The sequence below is a fragment of the Adiantum capillus-veneris genome, chromosome 18 (genome assembly GCF_014529385.1).
Source record: "Adiantum capillus-veneris isolate H3 chromosome 18, ASM1452938v2, whole genome shotgun sequence".
In the NCBI taxonomy this organism is placed as follows: domain Eukaryota; kingdom Viridiplantae; phylum Streptophyta; class Polypodiopsida; order Polypodiales; family Pteridaceae; genus Adiantum; species Adiantum capillus-veneris.
In genome coordinates, this window is record NC_140948.1 from 105932694 (window position 1) to 105956244 (window position 23551).

The following is a 23551-nucleotide window of genomic DNA, read 5'->3' on the forward strand; positions in this document are numbered from 1 at the left end:
GATTACAGAGCACCGCTCTACATGACAGTGCGAGACCTATGGGACCACTCTCAGGATGGCGGTTTGGAACTGTAATGGTTCATATAGACTTGATGTGGGGGCCTTTGAGGACAGCTTCAGAGACAGAGACATTGTTTTCTACTCAGAGACTCATCAGGCTCCAGGACAGTTGATGCCGCATATATCAGGATACAGATGGGAGACAGCTTGCCGGACATGCACCAGATCTGAGCATGGGACTAGAGGATCAGGAGGTGTAGCACTTCTTTTCAGAGAGGAGCTCCAGCCAATACTGCACATAGTTCGAAGAGATGATAAGGCGAGATACTTGTGGGTGAGGATGAGGGCAGAGACTGGACGTTTCTTGTACATCGCCATATGCTATTTTCCTCCCAACACTTCAATATATGCTTCACCCAGAGGACAGTCTCCTTACTCTATACTTGATGATGATATCTAGGAGTTTTCCAAGGATGGAGACATCATACTTCTGGGGGATTTCAATGCCTGTCATAAAATCTAATATCTAACTAACCCAAATGATTTTCTCATATTAAATTGATCACTTAATGTGGGAGAATAAACGGGAACAAGTGTTAAGATATAGGTATGTGCTTTTAGATCTATCTCAACACGGGGCCAATGTAAAGGGGCCCAAAAGGGAGATGGTCTATCAAAGAGCAAGGCTAACCAATGGAGCATAAGACCTTAAGGTTAGCTTCATTGAAGACCTCCAATAAATGTGTGTAAAAGTCCTTTTGACCTTAAGTAAGCTAGGGCTGAGCTTGAGGTGGGAACCCGGCCCAAGCTCGAGGTGCTTGTCCTGCTTGAGGTGCTTGTCATGCTTGAGGTGTTTTTCATGCTTGAGGTGCTTGATTAAGATGCTTGAGGTGCTTGACTGGCTCCATGCTTGAGGTGCTTGACTTGCTGCATGATTAAAGTACTTGAGGTGCCTTGAGAAGCTTGCCTGAGATGCTTGTGGGAACCCCCCCCTAGTTCAAGTGCTTTGTCATGCTTGGTGAGTAAGGTGCTTGATCACCTAAAAGTCAAAAGCATTCCTACAAGAGGGGGGGCGAGCCCTTTTCCTAGGGCCTAGAGAGAGAACACCCACTCACACACACAAGGGAAGCCCATCTTGAAGAGGCAGCAAGGACACATGTCAGGCCCCTACCCATGTTACCTTCATGTGTTGCTTGAAGCCTATTGGCTAGGCTTCAAAGGGGTCCAATGATAAATTACATGAATTATCTAATTGTTTTAGCATTTATCAAGACCTCTCTCTCAAAGGGGAAAGGGGGACACTTGTCCCAAGGCTACCCATGTTGCTTGTAATGGCTCCTGCTTGTGATTGGCTAGGCCTCGAGGGGTCCAATGAGCTTCAAGCATGAGCTACAAGGGGGGGTCGACCCAAGCAAGCTAGGGGGGTGCCTAGGGGGTATACTCACCCACACACACTCACAAGCACTCTCATTGTGTGATATGCAAAGTGCAAGAGCTCCCTCTCCAAGCAAGTAGAGGTTGAGAGCCTACACCAACACTCTTGGCTATGGAGTGCAAATCCAACCAAGAGCCATGCTTCAATGCTTAAGCTTGCCATCTCCTTCTTCTTCATTACTATGCTATTATGTATGCTAGCAACAAGAGTATGATAAGTGAGGAACTAATTCTTTCTCCTACGAAATGTTTCTTCTTCCTCTTCCCTACCCTCATTCCCTGCTAGCTCTCTCCACCTTCGAAGGTGTTTGAGGTCTTGGGACTGAGGCTTGGGATAGTTAAATCTTTCTTCAAGTTTATGTTATGTTTGTGGTGCATGAAGCCTTCCATCTTCATGGCATCACCTAGGTCACAAGGAACACAAAGACTGTATTGTAACAAGTCTCTCTTTATGGGAGAAATCATAATACAAATGCCTATTGGAGGGGGGACCGGCTCCACATAAATCCGGTCCTCAATTGTTGTCATGTTCTCTAAACTCTCTCTCTTGCAAAAGTATTGTCTATGCCAAGTTAACTAATTGCTATGATTATGTTGCTATCTTCAATTATGTATACCCGCTATGCTCACAAAATCATTTCTTGAAAGTACTCTCATTAAATTCCGCTATTCTCAAATTGAATAGGCAAATTCCATTACAATGCCCGTATAGGCAGTTCACATACGGTTTTCTATGACACCTCAGAGGAGATGCTCAGAGAGCTAGAGCCAGAGGAGATGGGGCTTGAGAGATGCTCACACGACAGAGAGCATACAGAGTATGGGAGATACCTCAGGGAGATGACGACTACTCACAGTTTAGCCATACTGAATGGCTTACCGACTTTCCCATCGTCTACAGGTTTTACTTGTTTTCCACACAGATATGGGTCCAGTACTGTAGACTATGTTCTAACACATCCGAGCTTTATCTCTCACATTTAGGATTTCACAATGGGGCCCAGGCCTGTTGGGATAGCAGTAGATCATGCACTTTTGACATTATCAGTCTTCTTTGAGTACAATACATCTCAGGCTTCACGGGGTGGTAGACATCCACGCTATACTTTTACACCAGAGACTGACTCAGTCTATGCAGAGGAGATACGTAGGCTTTTATGCACATCAGAGCCAGTATACACAGTGGAGGAGATCACATATATGCTGACAGTGACATTACATGGGGCAGCGACAGAGGCATACCCACACACTCAGCCTGGTCACAGACGTCGTTCTGGGCACATGCCTCAGAACAACTCGTATGATGAGGAGTGTCGATAGAGGAGAGCTCAGATACAGCAGGAGCTTGCATTGGAAGTGATCACCTATAGACAGTCTCGTATTGCTACACGACGACCATTAGTACGACGGAAGAAGCGAGCTTTCTTGGTCTAGATGGAGTAGGATTTATATCAGCTCTTCCTTAGTAGAGATTCAAGAGAGGCTTGGCGTCTATTCCATGAGCAGTCTTCCCCACCAATGATCACTTCTACAAAGATATGGGGGCAGTAAGCAGCATCTTTATACACTGTACCTGGACAGCCACCGCTACCAGATCCACCACAGCCATGTCCGGCTACGAGCACCTTCTTTACCACTGAGATGGTAAAGGAGGCCATTGACAAGATGAAGAACAGACGCGCATAGGATCATGAGGGTTTGGTAGCAGAGCACATTATACATGCTGGGGACTTGTTGGCAGAGATGCTTGCACGGTTATTCAACCGTGGACAGCCACCGCTACCAGATCCACCACAGCCATGTCCGGCTATGAGCACCTTCTTTACCACTGAGATGGTAAAGGAGGCCATTGACAGGATGAAGACCAGACGGGCACAGGATCATGAGGGTTTGGTAGCAGAGCACATTATACATGCTGGGGACTTGTTGGCAGAGATGCTTGCACCGTTATTCAACCGTGTCATGTGTGAGGGCTTTCCTGAGTCTTGGAGATTATCTACTACTGTACCTATCTTCAAGGCAGGAGACCCCACAGTGCCGGGGAATTACCGTACTATCATGGTTGGACACTCATTGGCACGGTTGTATGCATCCATCCTTGAGCATAGGCTGAGTAGTTGGGCAGAGATTATGGGCATACAGGCACCTGGACAGGCTGGTTTCAGGAGGGGTTTCTCCACAATGGATCATGTCTTTACATTCAGAGCTATCATTGAGGAGGGTCGAGCACATGGTAGACGGATATATTGCAGCTTTGTGGACTTCCACAAAACTTTTGACACAATACCGAGGGCCAGATTGATGCGCCGACTTATGGAATTGGGGGTACCCACAGAGCTGATATGGGGGATTATGGAATTGTACAGTTCAGTGATGTGTCCTGTACGCACATCAGAGGGGATATCTGACATAGTTCACTCCACTATTGGAGTGAAACAGGGATGCCCATTGTCCTCTACTTTATTTGGTATGTATGTTGATGAGGTCTCTGATTATATTGACAGAGGAGGAGATAGAGGTGCTCAGCTTAGGAGATCAGCACCTACATTCACATATGGTCAGGACAGTATGGAGTACACTGATGCATACACATATCTTGGGGTGGTCTTTAGTGGACCTAGGTTCACACTGAAAGTGGCAGCAGACACTAGATTGACTCGTGCATATGCAGCCCTAGGCGGTTTAGAGAGGATATGTTCGCAGGTTCAGTTCCAGGAACCTTGAACAAAGCTCTGGCTCTTCGACACTTTGGTCTCTTCAGTTATGCACTACGGGGTTCAAGTTTGGGGACCGGCTGTTGATAGTGCTGGATGCAGTAATATGGAGAGGCCCTTGGTATCTATGATTTCTAGGCTGATTAGAGCCAAGGCCTCAGTTCCACATGACATCATACGAGCGGAGCTCGCTGCCCCACCTATGGAGGTTGAGGCACTTACCAGATCAGTATCATTTGTACACAGCTTATGGGACACCACTAGGGACAAATATGCTAGGCTTGCTCTTGAGTCATCCAGATAGCTGGCATTACAAGGAGATACATCATGTTGGTATGCACACATGAGCTCATGGTTTCAAAGGCATGGTTTCAGCATGGACAGGCTGCCCCCTTTCCAGTATTCTCTTGCTGCACCGTCTTTGGCTCTTACACGGATGGAGATTACTAGACTCATTCGGCAGGATCTTATCCAGCTTGATACTAGGAGGACATGGGTAGAGCCACCACAGGAGTTGGGTACGAAGAGGGCTTTCTATAGAGACCATCTTCTCCAACTCACCACAGACGGTTTTGTCACACGGCCCAGCTACATGGACACACATCTATCTCATGGGTTACGATGTGCCATTGGCCAGATTCGCACATCTTCACACCAGCTTGGGATTGAGACAGGTACATTCAGAGGCATACCAGCAGACAGTAGGATATGTCAGTTATGCCATGCAGAGCCAGAGACAGAGTTTCACTACATATGTCACTGCACAGTCTACTATGAGATACGGGGATGCTTTCATTATTTATTCAGAGATGGTTTTGACTCATTAGATAGAGTCATGAGATATCAGGATCAGAGATGTCTCGGATTATTTCTACTTGAGATACAGAGACACAGAGACTCTCTATTGAGAGGGCATAGACAGAGACAGTCCCAGAGACGCATCTCAAATTTCTTCAGTACGAGTACCACACAGGCAGAGGGGACACCACCATCACAGAGCTCGGTTCCCACCCACACACACACCAGCGGTACTCTCATTGACCGAGCTATAGAGTTTGGGAGATCGAGACGACCGCGACTGAGGAGGTGAACCACGCAGCACCGGAGGAGATTGCGGCAGAGGATCCACAGGATTCTAGCACGACACCCAGAGTGTCGATCAGGATAGGCTTCATGCTATTGCTATATTGTATCATGGTGACACTTATCCCCACTTTGTACCTTTGTCATAGTTACATGTGACGGCGGGTCGGGGTCGAGGACGGGGACGGGGACGGGGACGGGACAGCAAAAGTCAAGAAACGGGGACGGGGGTCGGAACGGCAAAAGAAAAAAATTGACCTATACACATGCCACACACATAGAGCATCACTTTGACCACAAATTTACAATAAATAGACCAAAGAACATGAGTCATATACACGCAAATGTGCTTATAAAACATCGAGAAATGAGGACCAAAGAGTGGCTTTTATAGCCATTGGGGTGCTTCAAAGTTCAAACATATGGCTATTGGAGAGGAACTACCCACTAGAAAGGATCAGTTTTTCAAATTTTAAAAAAAGTCCCCTTCCGTCCCCTGCCGTCCCCGGGACGTTTGCTTGCATTCCCACTTGGCAGCCCATTTGCCGTCCGTCCCCACCCGTCCCCGTCCCGGAATCAGGCGTCCCCCGTCCCTAGGGTCCGTCCCCTCCATCCCCTGTAACTATGACCTTTGTGGCATGATACCATTGCTCCGCTTACCAGCCACCCATAGGAGTCGGCAGCACTCCTATCTCAGTTTTTAGTTTGTAGTTTTCCTTGTTTGTACCCAGACTTGGTACTAGACTCATCATTGTAATCGGTTTGGTCTCATAGGTCATTTTGGCCTTTTGTAGATGTTAATATATCATTTCATTTCATCTCTCTCTCTCTCTCTCTCTCTCTCTCTCTCTCTCTCTCTCTCTCTCTCTCTCTCTCACTCAGGACATTGATGTATAAATGTTGAGGTTTCTGCAAGTATGATACAATTTGTATATATGTTGAGGTAAAATTTCCAAGTATGCCATGGGGACAAAGTTGCGGACATGCATGCTAAAGAAAGCCTGTTGACAATAAAGAAGATATGCAAAACTCGTGAGCAGCATATTCACGTATTGCAAAAAGGTGTGGTAGACGTGGGCACGTACATTGGTCTCGAGGAAACGCTATCTTGAAAAAGAAATTGGAGGAATGAGGTTAACATGCAACAAAGCGATAAGATAGCAAAGGTGGAAGAGGAATGTGCTCCATTAAAGTTGACGGTGCAGAAGCAAGAAGACATGGATGGCTTGCTCACAAAATTAGGCTCTGAGGAGAGAGAAATCCAACCAAGGGTGGTGGAAGAACTCTCAAAAATCATGCAACAGTTGCACGCGGAGGAAAAGAAGACGGTTGAATCAAGATCTTGGGTGGAGATGCTAAAAAGCAAGTGTTTTTAGAATTGGTGCTTAAAACTACCCATAGGGCTACAAACTGCCCCAGCAAGAGGGGGGGTTACATCAGCATCGGGGAGACTCTCCCAATGGAAAACTGAGATATGTACAATGTAGGCTAAATCAAGATATGGGAGGGGGAAACTGTCACGAACTATTGGAGTGTCAAGCCACTGAAGACCTGAGCCGACTTCCACATCCTGGCTGAGGGGCCTACACCCTAAGAGAAGAAGCAGCAGAACAAGCGCAAGCAATAGAAGAAGTTTTACCAACTTACAAAGTCTTGGCATTGGCCCAATTTTTCAGAAAGTTCCCACCAACTTATGGGACCCCATCCAATCGGGCCCAAGTAACCCAAAGGCAGTTAAAATGCCCAAGTCAGAGATGGAAGTTTAGGTCTAAGAAAGATCGTACACGAAAAGCGAGAGGTAAACACAAGAGCTCAGAAAACCAACTCAATTAGCAACAAAGCAGTGGAAATCAGATAGGTGCAGAAAATGAATGTGCACTCTCACCAAGATCAATGAGGGGAATACAAGAACTCATAAAGGAGAACATTGTGGTTACAAATGATCAGAGATGAAGCGAGAAGAAGAATTCTTGGTGACAACAAGATGGACATATGGATCAGAGATGAAAGCGAGAAGAAGAATTCTCAGCGACAACAAGATAAACACATGGATTAGCTGGCAAAGAGCAAACTGAATTGGGAAAATAAGGATGTTGCAGATTTAAAGTTCCATCTGGACAAGACAATAGCCTAACATATGTCTCAATTTGAGTGATAATAGCAATTTACTCTAGATCCATTTACAAGACGCAAAGAGACAACGTCTAGAGTGGTTAATTGCACCGCTCCTTGTGGTAAAATTTATTGCACTCTGTATGGCCCTTGACAGGCAAGGACCAACTTCTTTGCTTTTTTATGATAGCACTCTTGATAGAGCAGCACCAAGAACCCTTGCATGATTTTTGGCCTACGAAGATGACGATCATGCCATGCTTTACGATGGCGCTGCTCTACCTAGAGAGCATTGTAAGCTAACAATCTGCTTTCTTCAAGCATGGAGAGACGAGAGATATAGGCAAACTCCACACCACAATCAACATGAAAACTGTCTATTCTAGGAGAGCCTGAGTTGAATTTGAAAGGGGCAATCCAAACGCTAGTTGAAAAGGGGTGTGTGTAAGAAATGTAGAATAAAAAAGGATCTTGTAGCAAGGAGAGTAGAACGAGATCCGATGCAAAGTAGATTAGTGGCAAATCAAGAATTTAGATTAGCACTATTACAAATTGATTCCGTCATCCACCATGCGCTCTCGAGGTAGAGCTTAGATGGCGATATAGATAACTAGAGCTAATAGGCGAGAATACAAGGGGCTGGGGCTGGTTATCCTTCAATATGTATTCCCTTCAGTATGGGATGTACGATGGCTCATGGAGACGGTCTCCTTCTATAGATTTAAAGGAGCCTCTATGGATTGCCCTCTCCCATGAGAGATAGCCGTCCATGCGCCCATGTGTAGCCAAGTCCACCTAGAAGTCGACTACCAGCCGTTGAATTGCGACCATTGACCAAAGACCTCCGACCACCAGTGGGTCGTTTTTGCTGTCATCCAACCATAATATTCCAAGGTGTGATTTTTCTAACAGTGTGATTGGTCATTGCTTTGAAAGAAGTACAATATGCCTAGAGAGTACCGAGGATTGCCTCAGCCCACGACGCTGATGCAAATGGCACGCTTTTTGGAGAAGCGCAATGAGAACTTTGTTAGTGCTTTCTGCTTGCCCATTGTCTTTGGGGTAGTATGAGCAAGACTTGCAATGAAAAATCTAATTAGTCAACAATGTCGAAATCAGCTCGTTGACAAAGTGGCTGCCACGATCACTGGTGATCTCGAGGGGCCACCCAAACCTGCAAAAGATATTCTCATACAAAACCTTAGCCACCATGTTACCCATTGGCTTTGGGGTAGTATGAGCAAGACCTGCGATGAAAAATCTTGTAGCTAGTCGACAATGTCGAGATCAACAATTTGACAAAGTGGCTGCCGCGATCATTGGTGATCTCGAGGAGGCACCCAAACCTGCAAAAGATATTCTCATACAAAAACTTAGCCATCGTGTTACCTGTGCAATCATTGGAAGCCAATACCTCTGCCCATTTGGTGGCATAATTAGTAGCGACCAAAAGATACTTGCGACTAATTGGTTAAGCAAGGGAAGAAATTGGACCAACAAAATCTAAACCCCATCGTTCGAACGGCAACCATGCCATTGAAACTTGTAAAGGATGATTAGTTGCATGCTCGGTTTAGGTGCACAACGCTAGACATCACAAGCCTTCACATGAGCAATTACATTCCTCAACACATATGGCCACCATAAACCACTTTGAATAATTTTTTGTGTTGTGATGTGACCAAGGTAATGACCCCCAGTTGGACCATTGTGGGCATCGTCTAAAATATGTTCGACTTCATGAGGGGAGACACAACAACGCAAAACACCATATGGTCCAGATTTGTAGAGTTGACCTTTGAATGGTTTAGACTTCAATAGTAGTCTTCTTTTTTGCAAGGAAGATGCATTCTCTAGGTACAAGCCAATGGACAGAACATACACTACGTTGTCATACCATTTCGGGGTTGTGTCCACTTTTAGCTTCTTCACCTGTTTGTATACGAGAGAGGTGGTCGGCCATGACGTGACCCTTGCTTGGACGCAAGACCACTTTGAAATCAAACTCCTGGAATAGGAGTAACCACCACCAAATCTGGCCTGCAATTTGTGGCTTATTCAAGAGATAGCACATACCATGATGATCCGTAATATTGGTGAAGTGAACCCCTTATAAATAATGTCGGAATTTTTGCCTTCTATAAATGTCGGAATTTTTGCAAGGCATAAACAATAGCCAAACCTTCCCTTTTCGTTGTGTTGTAGTTGCACTTGGTTTTAGTGAGCAGGCGACTTGCATAATGAATGGGGCGATCCAGGTTGCACTCTTGGCTAGGCTGAGTCAAAACAGCACTCACAGCAATCTAACTAGCATCAATATGCACATGAAAAGGGAGAGACCAATCTGGGGCAACTAAAATGGGTGCCTCAGTCAGGTTGCGCCCTAGTCTTGTCCTCTTGGAGCACTACTGAGGTAGATCAAGGGTTGGACAACATTGGCATACATACGAATGAATCTACGATGATAACCTATGTGGCCTACAAAGCTCTTAACACCCTTGGAGTTGATTGGGGGATGCAACCTTAGAAATGCTATGACATTATCAGGTTTAAGAGCTAAACCTTTAGCAGACACCACATGACCCAAAAGATGACCAAAAAGTGGCATTTGTTTGAATTGAGCTTCAGACGTGCCTCCTGCCACTTGAAAAAGACTACATCCAATAGGGTGGCTATAGTTGGGCTACAGTGTCACTTTACACGGAAAGACAAGACAGTTACAATTGGTCGTGGATTCACACTAAGTGAACTTGACACTTGGCAAGAGTGGTGGTCTAGAGGACACGTGGCCAATCCTTCCTCGCCACAACTTGGAGATAGATGCAGCTGGCCTGTCAGAGATATTTGAGTATCCATTGGTTGCCCTTTTGTATATATGCTCATATTGCTTAGTCTCTATATACAGTTGTAGGTGGTTTTATGAGTCTTCAGTCTTGAGTTTAGTGTCGTGGGTTTAGTCTAGCACCACATGTTTGCACACTCCCTGCATATTTAAGCCTCGACACCCCCATTGTACCCGTGAGTCCTAGGCTTGGAGCTGAGTGTGCTGCCAGCCAAAGTCTGTACTGGTCTACATGAGTTGGTCGAGTCCCATATGTTGTTCAGTGTCTATTGTGGTTATGTTGTTCACAATCTATTGTTGAGTTCCTCGAGTTTTCCTGTTTGTTACCATATACATGTGGTAGTCATGTGTGTGAACACACTAGGACCGCCGGGGCATTTTTTCCCTCTTTAGGAGGTTTTTTCCCCCGTGCATTGTATATACGCCCATCACTCTAGGGCTATCAATCTTTCCATTGCACACCAAGTAACACACTCTCTATTGTGTGCCTTGAGCTTCCTTCGTCCTCTCCAAGCTGTGTGTTTCTTTGCAACCCTAATTCCACCAATTGGTATCAAAGCAGGTTACATCCTCCCGGGCTTAGTCGCCAGCTGCTCCAACACACGCCTGTTCACTTTCTCCGATTACAATGAGGTTTGGCGAGCGTTCACAGGTGGACACATATTTCGGATGATCTCGTAGAGCTCAGTCTGCTCAGATTTTTGATTCGGGCTCATTTCGGCCTCCGTTTCCACTATAGGCAGGTCTGCACAGGCGATTTCGTCATTTAGTGCAAAATTTCTGTCAGTGCCGTTTTTTGCATAACATGTGCCTTACAGTCTTCTACGGTTTGTGCTATATAGCACGTGTTGTTCCCGCTTCGTTTCTCCTATTTTCGGACAGTTTTCACATCAGGTGCAACATTTACCATGGCTGACAACAACACAGATGTGTTCAAGATGTTTGCTGCTGAGGACAGGTTAGATGGGGACAATTACCCTATATGGGCTTATATGATGCGACACGTTCTTGTGTCAAAGGGCGTCTCGAATATTGTGCAGGGCATTGATGTACATCCTGGTTCTGAGGATGTAGGCGATGTTGAGGATGTTGCAGGTCTTGCAGCAAGGATTGCTGCTATTAGAGTTGTTTTGACTACAACAGAATAAGCTCGTTGGGATGTAAAGGATGCGCAGGCTCATGCATTGATTGCGTTGTCTGTGAAGCGCACCATTGTTCCTCACATCCGTGCAGCAAAATCTGCAAAACAAGCTTGGGATATTTTGGTTGGTCTTTATGCAAGTCGCAATGACGCTAAAATTGCTTTGCTGCGTAAAGAGCTGGAGTCGAAGATTATGCATGAGGAAGATGATATGGACACTTTTCTTGCTAGTGTCAAGGATATCAATGAGAAACTTATTTCTGCAGGTTAAGTCATTTCAGACAGTTCCCTTATGCAGACTGTTCTTGATGCCTTACCAGATTCTTACCAGACTTTTGCTAGTACTTGGAGACTTATGACCCAAGTAAATCCAAAAGTTGTCAAGTTTGATGCTTTATGCACATTGCTATTGCAAGAGTCACTTTCCAGATAAAACAGGACTAGACAGCGTACAGTTGAACAGGCTTTTATTGCTTCTCAAAGAAAGGGTGGTAACAGCAATGCAGCCACTTCTTATGGTTCTTCTTACGGAAATGGCACGATGTATGGTCAACAGTCAAGCTTTGCTGCATTCTTTTTGGCTTGAGGCCATCATGTCTGTCACTTATGTACTAAACAAGTGTCCTACGAAAGCTTTGCACTCTATTACTCCATATGAAGCATGGCATGATAAAAAGCCTTCTATTGAGCACATGCGTGTTTTTGGTTGTTTGGCATATGCTTTGGTGCCACAAACACAGCGCAGAAAATTGAATGATAAGACTGTCAAATGTATTTTTGTTGGTTATAATGTTGAAAGCAAAGGTTACAGGTTGTATCATTTGCAAACAAAACGTATTCTGGTTTCACAAAATGTAGTGTTTGTGGAAGATTCTGTTCAACCCTTGCTGTCATGTACTAGAGACAGTAATGTAAGCTCACAGGACATTTATAACACTTTGTTGCCTCTTTTCAGTGGTGGAAATACGAATGTAAGTTCCAATGAGGCAAATGTACAGCCTATGGGGGTTTTTGAAAATGTTACAGATCAGCCTATTACTGATGCAGATTTACATGATGTACTTGATGAGGAAAGGGCTGAAAATGAGCAGGCTAGAGGTATGCCAAAATGGCTGGTGCACACTTTGCGTGACAGAAAGTTGGATGCACCTTTGTCTAGTCGTACTTGTTCAGGCTCTCACCATGCATCTTATGCATCAGATTGTTATGCTTTGGCTGTGTCTAGCTTACATGATGTTGACGCGACTCTGTCTTTTGATGAAGCACAGAATTCAAAAAATTGGATGGCTGCGATGCAATCAGAATATGATGCACTTATAGAAAATGACACATGGACTTTATGTGATTTGCCTCCTAGCAAAAAGGCCATTGGTAGGAAGTGGGTTTACAAGTTGAAATGCAAGCCGGATGGTGAAATCGATCGCCGTAAGACTCGACTTGTTGCAAAGGGTTATGCACAGCAAAAAGGCATTGATTATGAAGAGACTTTTGCTCCCACTTGTCGTATGAATACTGTGCGTTTTCTATGTGCATTGGCAGCTCATTTTGGTTGGGATGTACATCAATCAGACATTGTTACTGCTTTCTTGAATGGTGACATATTTGAGGAAGTTTATGTAACGCAGCCTCGCGGTTTTGTCAAGAAAGGACAAGAGGACAAAGTGTGGAAATGTAACAAGGCTTTGTATGGGTTGAAGCAATCTCCTCGTGCTTGGTATGAGAAAGCTGACACTCATTTGTTCAAACAAGGCTTTCGTAACAGTCCAACAGAAAGCACATTGTATGTAAAGCGTGAGGGTGATGTACTTCTCATTGTGATTCTTTATGTAGATGAGTTGCTGATCACAGGACCAAATGAGAGACATATTGCTGAATTTAAGGCTGATTGAATGCTACTTTCAAGATGAAAGATTTGGGATTGTTGCATCATTATTTGGACATACAGTTTCAGCAGTGTGATGGTGGTATTGCCTTGTGTCAGAAAAGTTACATAGAGACATTGCTATGTAAGTTTGGACTTGAGGATTGCAAACCTATTGCCACTCCCATGGAAACAGGTTTGAAGTTGAGTCTACATAATGCTGGCGATCCTGCTGATGTCACTCTTTACCAAACTGTTGTTAGCCGCCTCATTTATGTATGCAACACGAGGCCAGATATTCAATTTGCAATCTCACAGGTCAACAGATTTATGCATAGCCCAGGGTCTAAGCATTGGCATGCTGTCAAGAGGATTTTTTGCTACCTTAGTGGCACTTTACATCTTGGCTTGTTTTATCCCAAGGGGGGATCATTGCCGCCAGATTTACATGCTTTTTCAGACTCAGATTGGGCTGGTTGTTTTGACACGCGAGTGTCCACAAGTGGTTGTTGTTTCATGCTTGGCAATTCATGTATATCATGGTTGAGCAAGAAGCAACCTACTATGGCCACTTCGAGTTGTGAGGCTGAGTACAAGGCAGTCTTCACAGCTATGGTTGAGTGTGTATGGCTTAAACGCCTTATGGCTGATTTGTGTGTTGGACAGGACACTGCCAACACTATCTACACTGATAGTCAGAGTGCATTGGCAGTGGGAACTAGGTAGGGCGATTCTAGTAGCCAAGTACATAAAGAAACCTAGCGCTAGGGCTTTCTAGCAGAAGAGGTAGCAGGAAACCTGTGTTCACCAGGCAACTTCTCAGCAAGACCCCCCCCCTCCCCCCCCCAACACACAAAAGACCTAGCGTTTTTGCAGATGCATGCCTAGCGTTTTTGCACAGCAGATCAGCCCGGCGACAACAAGACACAGCAGATCAGCCCTAGCGTTGGCAGATTTCCCACAGCAGACAGTTTTCAGTCCGAGCGTTTTGGCATCAGCATAGCGTTTTGCAGATTCACCACGACGAAACACCAAGACGCATCAGCGTTTTCAGTTTTCAGCAGTCAAATATCGCAGAAGAAGTCCCAAACCTCGCAGATCTCACCTTCCCGCAGCAAATCCTCGCCGCACGGTTGCAGTTTCAGCCCGAAAAAACGCAGATTTCAGCATCTGCGTTTTCAGCACGTTGTTGTCGCATCGTCGCCATCGACATCGTCATCGACATAGAGTCAGAATTCAGCAAATAAAGATTTGCAGATTTCAGCCCCTTAGCATTTTCAGATTCAGCCCGTCTCGTCGTCGACATCGTTGGCAAGTCCAAAGCATTGTAGAGATTTGTGCAATCATAAGTAGACCGCTCTCGCCATAGAGAGTGAGGCCTTCGGAGGAGGGTTTTGACAACATCGACCGTCGACGCGGGAGTCGGCTCCTCAGGTCTGTCAGTGCGTTGGGGACAACCAAAATAATTATGTCTTGTTTGAAAGCATCCAAAACATCGGCCTTCTTGTAGTAAGGTGTCTCGTTGTTGAGGTGTCAAGCGAGGCCTTTGTGGTTGACTTTCACGAGACTCTCGAGAATTTGTTCGTTGTTGGCGAGAGTTGTGGTTAGTGGCCGGAGATTCTTCTGTGGTAAACTCTAGCTTTCCCTTCATCATTTTGTAGCCGACCGCGACATGGTCCATAAGTTCTTGCATGGTAGAGACTTGCTTGGATAGACAATATTCCTGCAATGGTGATGGTAGTCCAATGGTGTATCGCTCGACCGCGACATGATCCATAAGTTCTTGCATGGTAGAGACTTGCTTGGATAGACAATATTCCTGCAATGGTGATGGTAGTCCAATGGTGTATCGCTCGCACTGGGCCTCCAAGGGAACAGATACGAAAAAAGACACCGGAAGGTACACGTCGAGAAACCTTTGGTTATATTCGTCCATGGTTTCGGTGGCAAGCATTTTCAAGTTGCCCCACTCTGCCAAAATCCGGACTTCAAACATCGAAGTCATGTAACTACGTGCAAAAACTGTCTTGAATGCTTGCCAGGTCCTTGGAGCATGTTGTTGTGTCGCGATTGAACTCCACCATTGCATAGCATTATCTTTAAGAAATCCCGCTGCTCGAGAAATCTTGGATTCTTCTGTATAGTTCCCCAGAGCATAGATGTTGTCGAATTGCTGTTGGAACTGCAATGCTTTCTAGCGATCTTTCACCCCGGAAAAAGTGAAAAATTTGATTGTCGTGCCACCATCTTTGAAATCTTTTGATTGGTATCCGTATGGGCCTCCAACCATTGTACCATGGTGGCGGTGGTGGTGTAGGTGGGGGCAATGGCGGTGGCAAAGGCGGTTGCACTGAATCAGGGTCAGATGGCTGCACCATAATCCTGAAGACTCCCCCAATTGGAACAGACGGCTGAGAAGGTTGTCGGTTGGAAGCTCTCGTACTTTCTGGTGCCGGAGGAGGAGGTACCACCTGGGGCATCAGAGGAGGTAACACGTAGTTCAAAAATTGTTGAAAACTTTGCAGCATTGGAAGATTCTGTTGAGGATGCCGCGAAAGAATGTCGTGGAGTTCGTTGAGCAGGAACTGCAAATATTCTATTGAATCCATGAATTCCAAGTATTAGGTTCTTAATTGGCCTATGCCCTGTAAGACACTGCACTGAAGACAGGAGCACACCCGATGCGCGATGAAGTAAGGGTGGGAGTGGCTAATAAGTCCGGGTTGGAGGCCGAAGATACCTCAAATAAAATTCCAAAAGCTCTGTCAGCTCTTTTGGAGGATAAGTATGCGTTCAGAAAAGCACACGCCTTATGCTCTGATACCACTATCACAAGACGGGCACCACGAGCCAATAGAAAAGAACAGACTTTTAACACTTCAATAACAACTGAACTGAAAGAGAGACGAAACGCGACACGAAGTGGCGGAATTCCACCCCAGAGAGTATTGGCCCCAAACCTTGGCGCCCCTTTCGGTATTTCTTTATATTGCATCAACACAATACAAACCGGTACTCCAGACTCTGCACCTTCTCTAGAAAGCATGCCAGAGAATGAGTCCTAGCCTCATATTTAAAGGCCCTTGGCCTGAAAAGCAGTTACAGTGAAAAGCCTTCAAAACTCAAAAGCTTCTGGTCCAAAAAGCAATGCCAAAAGCTGCCAGTGCAATTTACGAAAATCCGTACAGCCTGCCACGTCATCATCCAGCGCAAAACGCGGAAATCCGTACAGCCTGCCATGTCATCATGTCAGTGCAATTTTTGAAAATATGCCACGTCATCAGTTTTGGCGTGTGTCCGAATCCTGCTTTATTTTAATCCTTTATGTCACTTCGGGCCCCATCGGCTGGGGTCCCCATAAGTTAATAGGACTTCTTCTTCTTCTGCTACTTGTTCTTCTTAGGGTTTAGGCCCCTCGGCCGACATATGTAACTTGGCTCCATTCTTTAGGGTTTTGTCACGTCAACAGATTGTTACATCAACCTTGGTTTGCATCAGCCCTTAATCACTTCATAAGACCCTTCACTTTCATCTTCAATCTCATTTGCAAATGCAACTAAACCAAACTCGTGGATTTCTTTGTCCATCAGAAGGAATGCAACATCAACATCCTCATCACTGCTCGTAGTACTATCAGTGTCCTCGTCAGTCATTGTGGAATAGTCTTCATCACTAGACTCATCCTCATCTTCATAAAGTTCCTCCAATAGTTTCCTTGTGTCCACATTATATAGCTTCTTGGCACCTGTCTTTCCATAGAGGCTAATCGTACCACGTCTCCAATCTTGAACAGCTCCCACTGCACGTAACCATGGCTTGCCCAGTATAATAGGGTATGCTCCCAACCCCACTAGCATCACATGAAAATCAAATACCGCCTTTGCATGATATGGCTCCACTTCTAAGCTCTTTACAACACCCAAACATTTTACTTTCTGATGGTTTGTCAATCTGATCTGGAAGCCTGACACCCCGATCATTGTAAGACCCATCTTCTTAACGCATGAGTGTGTTATGACACATATTTGGGGTCCACCGTCCATATAACCTTGTCCTAGATTTTTTCTTTTGTGCCACACATCTACTATTGGGCAAATGTCTGGTAGCTCATCCATCGCCAACGCCTTCATTGAACCTCTCTCTTGTTCTTTCTCCATTGGGTTAACCATCCTCTTCCACTGTCGCTTTAGCTTAGGCACCATCTCTATAAGCTGCCCAAAAGTAACATCTGCTTTCTTGCTTGTCAGATCCTCTTTCAAGTCATAGCTTAATTGCCCATCCCCTAGTGGAAAATCTAAAACATGAAACTTGTGACGAGCCCTTCTTTTCCTCTTGGCCTTGACATGCTCGTCTTCATGGCTCTTTCCCTTCTTCTTCTTAGGACCTGGGGCACTTCTTCCTTCCTTATTCTGTGTGGTCCTCTTCCCAATAGGCATCACTAATGTATCCTCCAGCTTTGTTTCCTTCTCCAAGGTGACCACACTTATCACTTTTGTCTTTCCCTTTTCCTCTTGGGTTAATCCACTCGTTCCTTCTTCTCCCTTAATTCCAATGCCATAATCATTTGACCTAGTTAGTACCTGTCTTGGCAATGGATACATGTCTTCCCCCATCCTTGGTGGCTTATCACATTGTGGGTTGATGTGGCCCAACTCTCCGCAATTATAACACGTGGGCGTCTACCTCAAGACTCTACCATTGCTTTGCCCAACACCATTCATGGGTTTTTCTTCACCTCCTGACTGATTTGCAAACCTCCCCCGACCTCGATTATTTCCCACACTACCTAACATGTTTAGGCTGAGATTCTTCATTAAATCTACCACTTGTCTCATGTCTTGTCTTAGCCCATCATCTTGCACTGTTGTAGTGATTACTGCTGGCATAACCTGAGGAGTAACAAAAACCACTGGTTTATGATGAACCCCTGGCATGCGACCTTGCAAAGAATCCATAGGCTGAAACTCAGACCTCCTGGGCAAAGACTCTACTCCTAGCGGACTCATTCTTCTCAGCTTCCACTCTTTGTTCCTCGCTACATCTAGTGCATCTTCATATATCCTAGGCTTCTTTAGCTCCACTCTCCAACCATAGTTACATGGGACGGTGTGTCGGGGTCGGGAACGGGGACAGGGACGGAGACGGGACGGCAAAAGTCAGGATACGGGGACGGGGGTCGGAAGGCAAAAAAAAAAAGAGTTTTTTTGGTATTTTTTGACCTACACACATGCCACACACATAGAGCGTCACTTTGATCACAAATTTACACTAAATAGACCAAAGAACACGAGTCATATAGGCAAAAATGTGCTAATAAAACATCGATGGATACAAAATGAAAAGTGCATGCCACAAGGGCTCAAGAGTCAAAAAGCCTACAGGACTTAGAACAAGCCTCAAGGATAACAAAAAGTACAAAGGGCTATGTAGTAGGGAGAGTCGTAGACTCAAGAGTCTAGACTCGAGAGTGATCAATGATCATCAAACTCCAGAAGTGCTCGCCTACTGAATCTCCATATCGTCGTCGTAGTCAAGGTCGTCAGCGACGTATGAGGCCTCGGGAGGCTCGCATTGAGGCTCAAAGTCCTCCTCTAGCTCCTCCAAAAGTGTATCGGCCATAGATGGATTCTCTTGTGCCATCTCCCACTCAGTGAAGGGATCTGCCTTGTGTGTGACGCTCTTGACAAGCATGCGCAAGTTAGCGCTCACAAACACCAAATCATTGGCCCTCTCGACCCCAAGGCGAGTCCTCTTCTTAGAGGCAATGTGGTTGTACACACTCCATAGTTGCTCCAAGCAACTAGTGATACATGCTTGGCTAAGGACACGAACAGCCAAGCGCTGCAAATGTGGGCCATCTCCTCCATACTCCTCCCACCACAAAACGGAGCCAATCTTGTTGCGATCAAGCTGTGCATCTACACATCCATAGGAGCCCTTCTTTTGCCTGTAGTTGAGTAGTCGTCTCTAATCTTGCGCCTAGTGTCATTGCTAGGCTCAAGGCGCTCCAATGCAAGCCGCCATCCTTTGCTCACCTCCTTGTCGGTCTCTTGACGCCTTCCTTGAAACTCAGGGTCAAGCACATAAGCTTCCACATGAAGTGGAGAGTAGTATCCATTCCACCTCGACTCACACAAGCCATGAATCTCCGCATAGTGAACAGGGTCAGGCACAAGCTTCTCAAGTGCCTCTATCATCCGATCCATGGCTTCGTAGACTTTGCCAATGCATGGCTGCAAGCCATCCACAACTCGAAGTAGTTGTAGAATAGGCTTGACCATGGCGTCAAGAGTCTTCACCTCCTCCCACCAAGCGGCGTCGTTGGCCCATTCTCGGCATTTCAATCCTGTTGGCTGATGTAGACTCCGGCATGGCCTGGAACTCATCACTGAGAAAGAGGCCCCTTAAGGCTCCGTCACATGTAGACAAGCGGCCTAGCATAAGCCGATTGAATGCAAATCTTGTCTCTGAATATTTGAGCAAGGACAAGTGGCTCCTCTTTGAGAATTCATGGCGCACTTTTTGATGGTTGAGCACAAAGGAGACAATTCGAGAGGCGTCACCAATGGTGGGTGAAATCCATGACAAGTTCCCTATGTCCTTGAGGAGGTTATTGAGGCAATGCACCATGCAAAATGTGACATGGATGTTGGAACTTGGGATACATTCCCTCAATGATAGCCCCTGCTGCCCTATTTGACGCCTCTCCATCTGCAACCATACAAAGGACATTCTCTGGGCCGGTGATCTCTATGGTGCTTGTCCACTCCGCAGCAAGCATCTCCGCGGCCTAGTCACTATCGGATGTATCATGTGACTCCACAAAGTACATCTCCCCCCGAAAGTAGGCCACCACTCCGTAGATGGACCGCTTGCGGGTGTCGCTCCATCCATCTACAAGGAGAGAGACGCCATTGGTCTCCCACAAATCCTTTGTTGCTTGGGCCGCTTGCTCCACGGCAAGCTTCTCTTTGTCAAGGAGGGTCGTGCAAAGACTCTCTGATGAAGGTGGCACATAAGAGGAGCCATATTCCCCTATTTTCGTAACCATGGTTCGAAAGTATGGAGACCTATCCACAAAAAATAGAGCATGTTGTGTTAGTATGGAGACTCGAGAGTCGAGAAGTTAGAACCCATAATGAATACAAAATGGAAGATTGCAATGTGCATATGCCAAGGGAAACTCACCGCGAAGCATGGAAGGCAATGTGGTCGTGGAAGAAGAATCGGGAAACCGACCTATCCACCTCTTCCTTCAATTTAGGATTCCAATTTTCGTTGAGGGTGCTTTGGCGATGCGCAACGGAAGAGGATGGTGTAGATGCATTTGTCTTGAACGCTTGAGAGATGTCGTCAAGGTTGGCTTCCCTTTGCTCTCGCGGTGTCTCCGTGGCGGAGGGATCAACGGCAACAAAACGGCCCCTCTTGGCCGCTTCCACGACCTCATATACCGTGAGCTTCTCAGGAAGATCCAACCTCTTCTCGGGAGTTACTCGAGGGTAAAACTTCACCTCGTGACCGGATTCATGAAGAAGATGGGCTCGCACTTTGTTTGCACCACCCGTTCTCTTGTACGGGCATAGCTTGCATGTCCATGGTCCTGCACCGCCACCTTTGCCACGCGTGCTAGAGTCGACTTCATCCCAACCACGACAATGTTTGCACGGTGGGCCTCCTTCGAGAAGAGCCGGCTTGAGAAGTGGAGTTGGCTTAAGATGACATGATGGTGGAGAGAGAGTAGAGCTTAGAAGTTAGAGGAGTTAGTGGAGCTAATAGCTTAGAAGTTAGAGGAGAGCTTGTGTGGAGAGAGAGTAGAGGAGAGCTTCAAAGTTGAGAGGGTAGAAGAGGGAGAGAGTGGAGACTCAGGCCCAAGGGTAGAGTGTAAAGTGTAGAAGGCTTAGAAGCCTCTAGAAGGTAGACCGTACGGCGCGTAGTCGTAGAGCTTCAGTAGAGAAGAGAGCTTGAGGGAATAAGAGGCCCAAGGGGGCTTTTATAGCCTCCCAAGGGCCAAACCCTCCCAAAAAATATGGTCGTTGGCTGCAACTGGCCGTTTTATACGGTCAATTTTTTCAAATTTTGATTTTTTTTGGGCGCCTGAATTTTCCGTTCCCTGTCGTCCTCAGCCGTTCCGACCGTCCCCGGTCCTGCCTGCGACCCCTCCGTCCGGCTGAAAATTCGTTTGTCCTAGTCCGTCCCTGGCCGTCCCCGGCCAAGTTTCGGGCGTCCCCCGGCCCTAGGGCCCGTCCCTCCCGTCCCCTGTAACTATGTCTCCAACGTATATTCCCCCAAAGACCAACCAAAAACCTCTCCTTCATCATGTTAGGTGGGGGTTCCTGTGGTGCTAAGGCCTTGCACATCCTCTCCCATGCCATTGAAAACTTACGTATGTATGCATCTATTGGCTCACCTTCCCTTTGCACCAAACTCTGTACTTCTTACCACACTTTGTCAGGATCTTCTGTCTTCACAAATCCCACTTTCAATCCATGCCCTAGATTGTCCCAACTTAATCTCACAGGTGGATCATCCGCACGCAACTCCTCTTCAAATGCTTTGGACCAAACTCGTGCATCACTCTTCAAACAAATCTGGAGAAGACGTAACATCTATGCCGGATCATGAATTTGATTGCTAATGCAGGCAACCTCCATCTTTTTCAAAAAGTCTTCCACATCTTCATCACTTCTTCCATGAAACTCCGTATAAGAGAAAGCCATGGCTACCGCAGTTTTGATGCTTTGAGAACCCCTTCAAACACACGTGCAAGAACCCAAAACTTTTGACTGAATCAATCCCCAAAAACTTCAATGGAGCTCATCTTTAGATAAGGACAAACACATGCACATCAAATGAGTTTTCATAGTTAATCATCGGAATTACAACAGGCAAAGGGGATTCCAGTATCTCTCTTAATCTTCTTGGCCCGAACATAAAGACTATGCGCTGCTGGAAAAAAATCTTTTTGGACACATTAACATTGATTTGGATTCTTTGTGTGAAATGAAAAGGAGTGAATTGAGGTCCGTTTTGATCATCCATTAAAGCCAACCATGCAGCTCCCAGGAAGGCACACCCGACTTATCCTCTGATTTTGCCAAAATGTAAGCAACATCACAGCATAAGTGGCTGAAAAGACCAAAAAACCAACCATCACAACTTGGAAAAATTTTGGTAGAGTTTCCCCAGAAGTAGAGCAGTAAGAACCCAAAATATAGATTGTATATGTATGCATAAACTGCCAACAATTTTACCCGAGCATCAAGTAGGAATCACTAGTACATAGCCTATGGCGAGGTCACAAAAAGGGTGCTCCAGCCACCTGTATCACCGAAAGAATCTCACATTTGAGAATCCCCCAGCTCAATAAAACCTCACGCTATCGACCCTCTCACGAAAGCTTATGCAAATCTCGTATAGTCAAGTCTCAGAAATGACTATCTTCCAGACCAAGTCTCAGAAATGGTTGGGACTGCCAAATAAAACCAAGTATGGCTCCACAAAGGCGTACAATGGCAGTATCCACAAGTAACATACAATACCAAAAAATGCGCTCAAACAGGCGCCAAATGATGTATACCCACGGCAACTGCAAGTGACTTCCACTTGCCAGTATATCACTCTACTCCAGCTACTTGTACCTGTGTGAATCACCAGTACCTGTACCTATACCGGTACATGTACGTGTAACCTGTAATCTATGATCTGTAATCTGCAACCAGTAATCCCAAAGCTGAAAGTACTCGAAGAAGATCCTCCGTGGGGGCGCCAAAAGAATGTGAGCGGGATGGAAACACACACAACGTCTCTATAATGTCCCAACAAACACTCTTGGGATGATACACACACACACACTATGGGGCACCACTCGGCTTACACAACCCAGCTGGCCGAGACAGGGAACACACCGATAGAGTGAGAGGAGAGAGACTATCGATTTGCCCACTCAACACACACACACACACATAGACACCCAAAAAACTCAGCCCAAAAGAGAGATTTCTAATGTTTAGATACAATTGAGCTTGGGCCAACACCAATAGGGCAAATTACTCACACAATATGGATGAAATATGCTAGATACAATCACAAATTGGAGAAGAGGCTTCCTGTCACAAAGTGATGACGTGGCGGACAACAGAAACCCTAAAATTCTTGCAAAGCCTAATTTTTGCTAGAAACCCTAAATTCCGGAAATCGCGGAGGCGGATTATTAAACAAAAAAAAAAAAATTTGGAAAATGATGAGCGACGCGAATTTTGCTTTTGCTTTTTTTTATAAAAAAAAAGAGAAAAGACTCTCTAAGAGAGAGAGAGAGAACTGATGCTTTTGATTTTAAAACCTTTTGGGGCTCTGCTTTTGGGCAT

The 23551-nt window shown here is 45.7% G+C and overlaps 1 protein-coding gene across 5 annotated transcripts in view; it reads right to left on the minus strand.

Annotated features, from left to right (window-relative positions):
* Nucleotides 1-23551, minus strand: part of LOC147436143 (uncharacterized) — a 123484-nt gene that overhangs the window by 7209 nt on the left and 92724 nt on the right. The gene's annotated exons all lie outside the window — the stretch shown is intronic.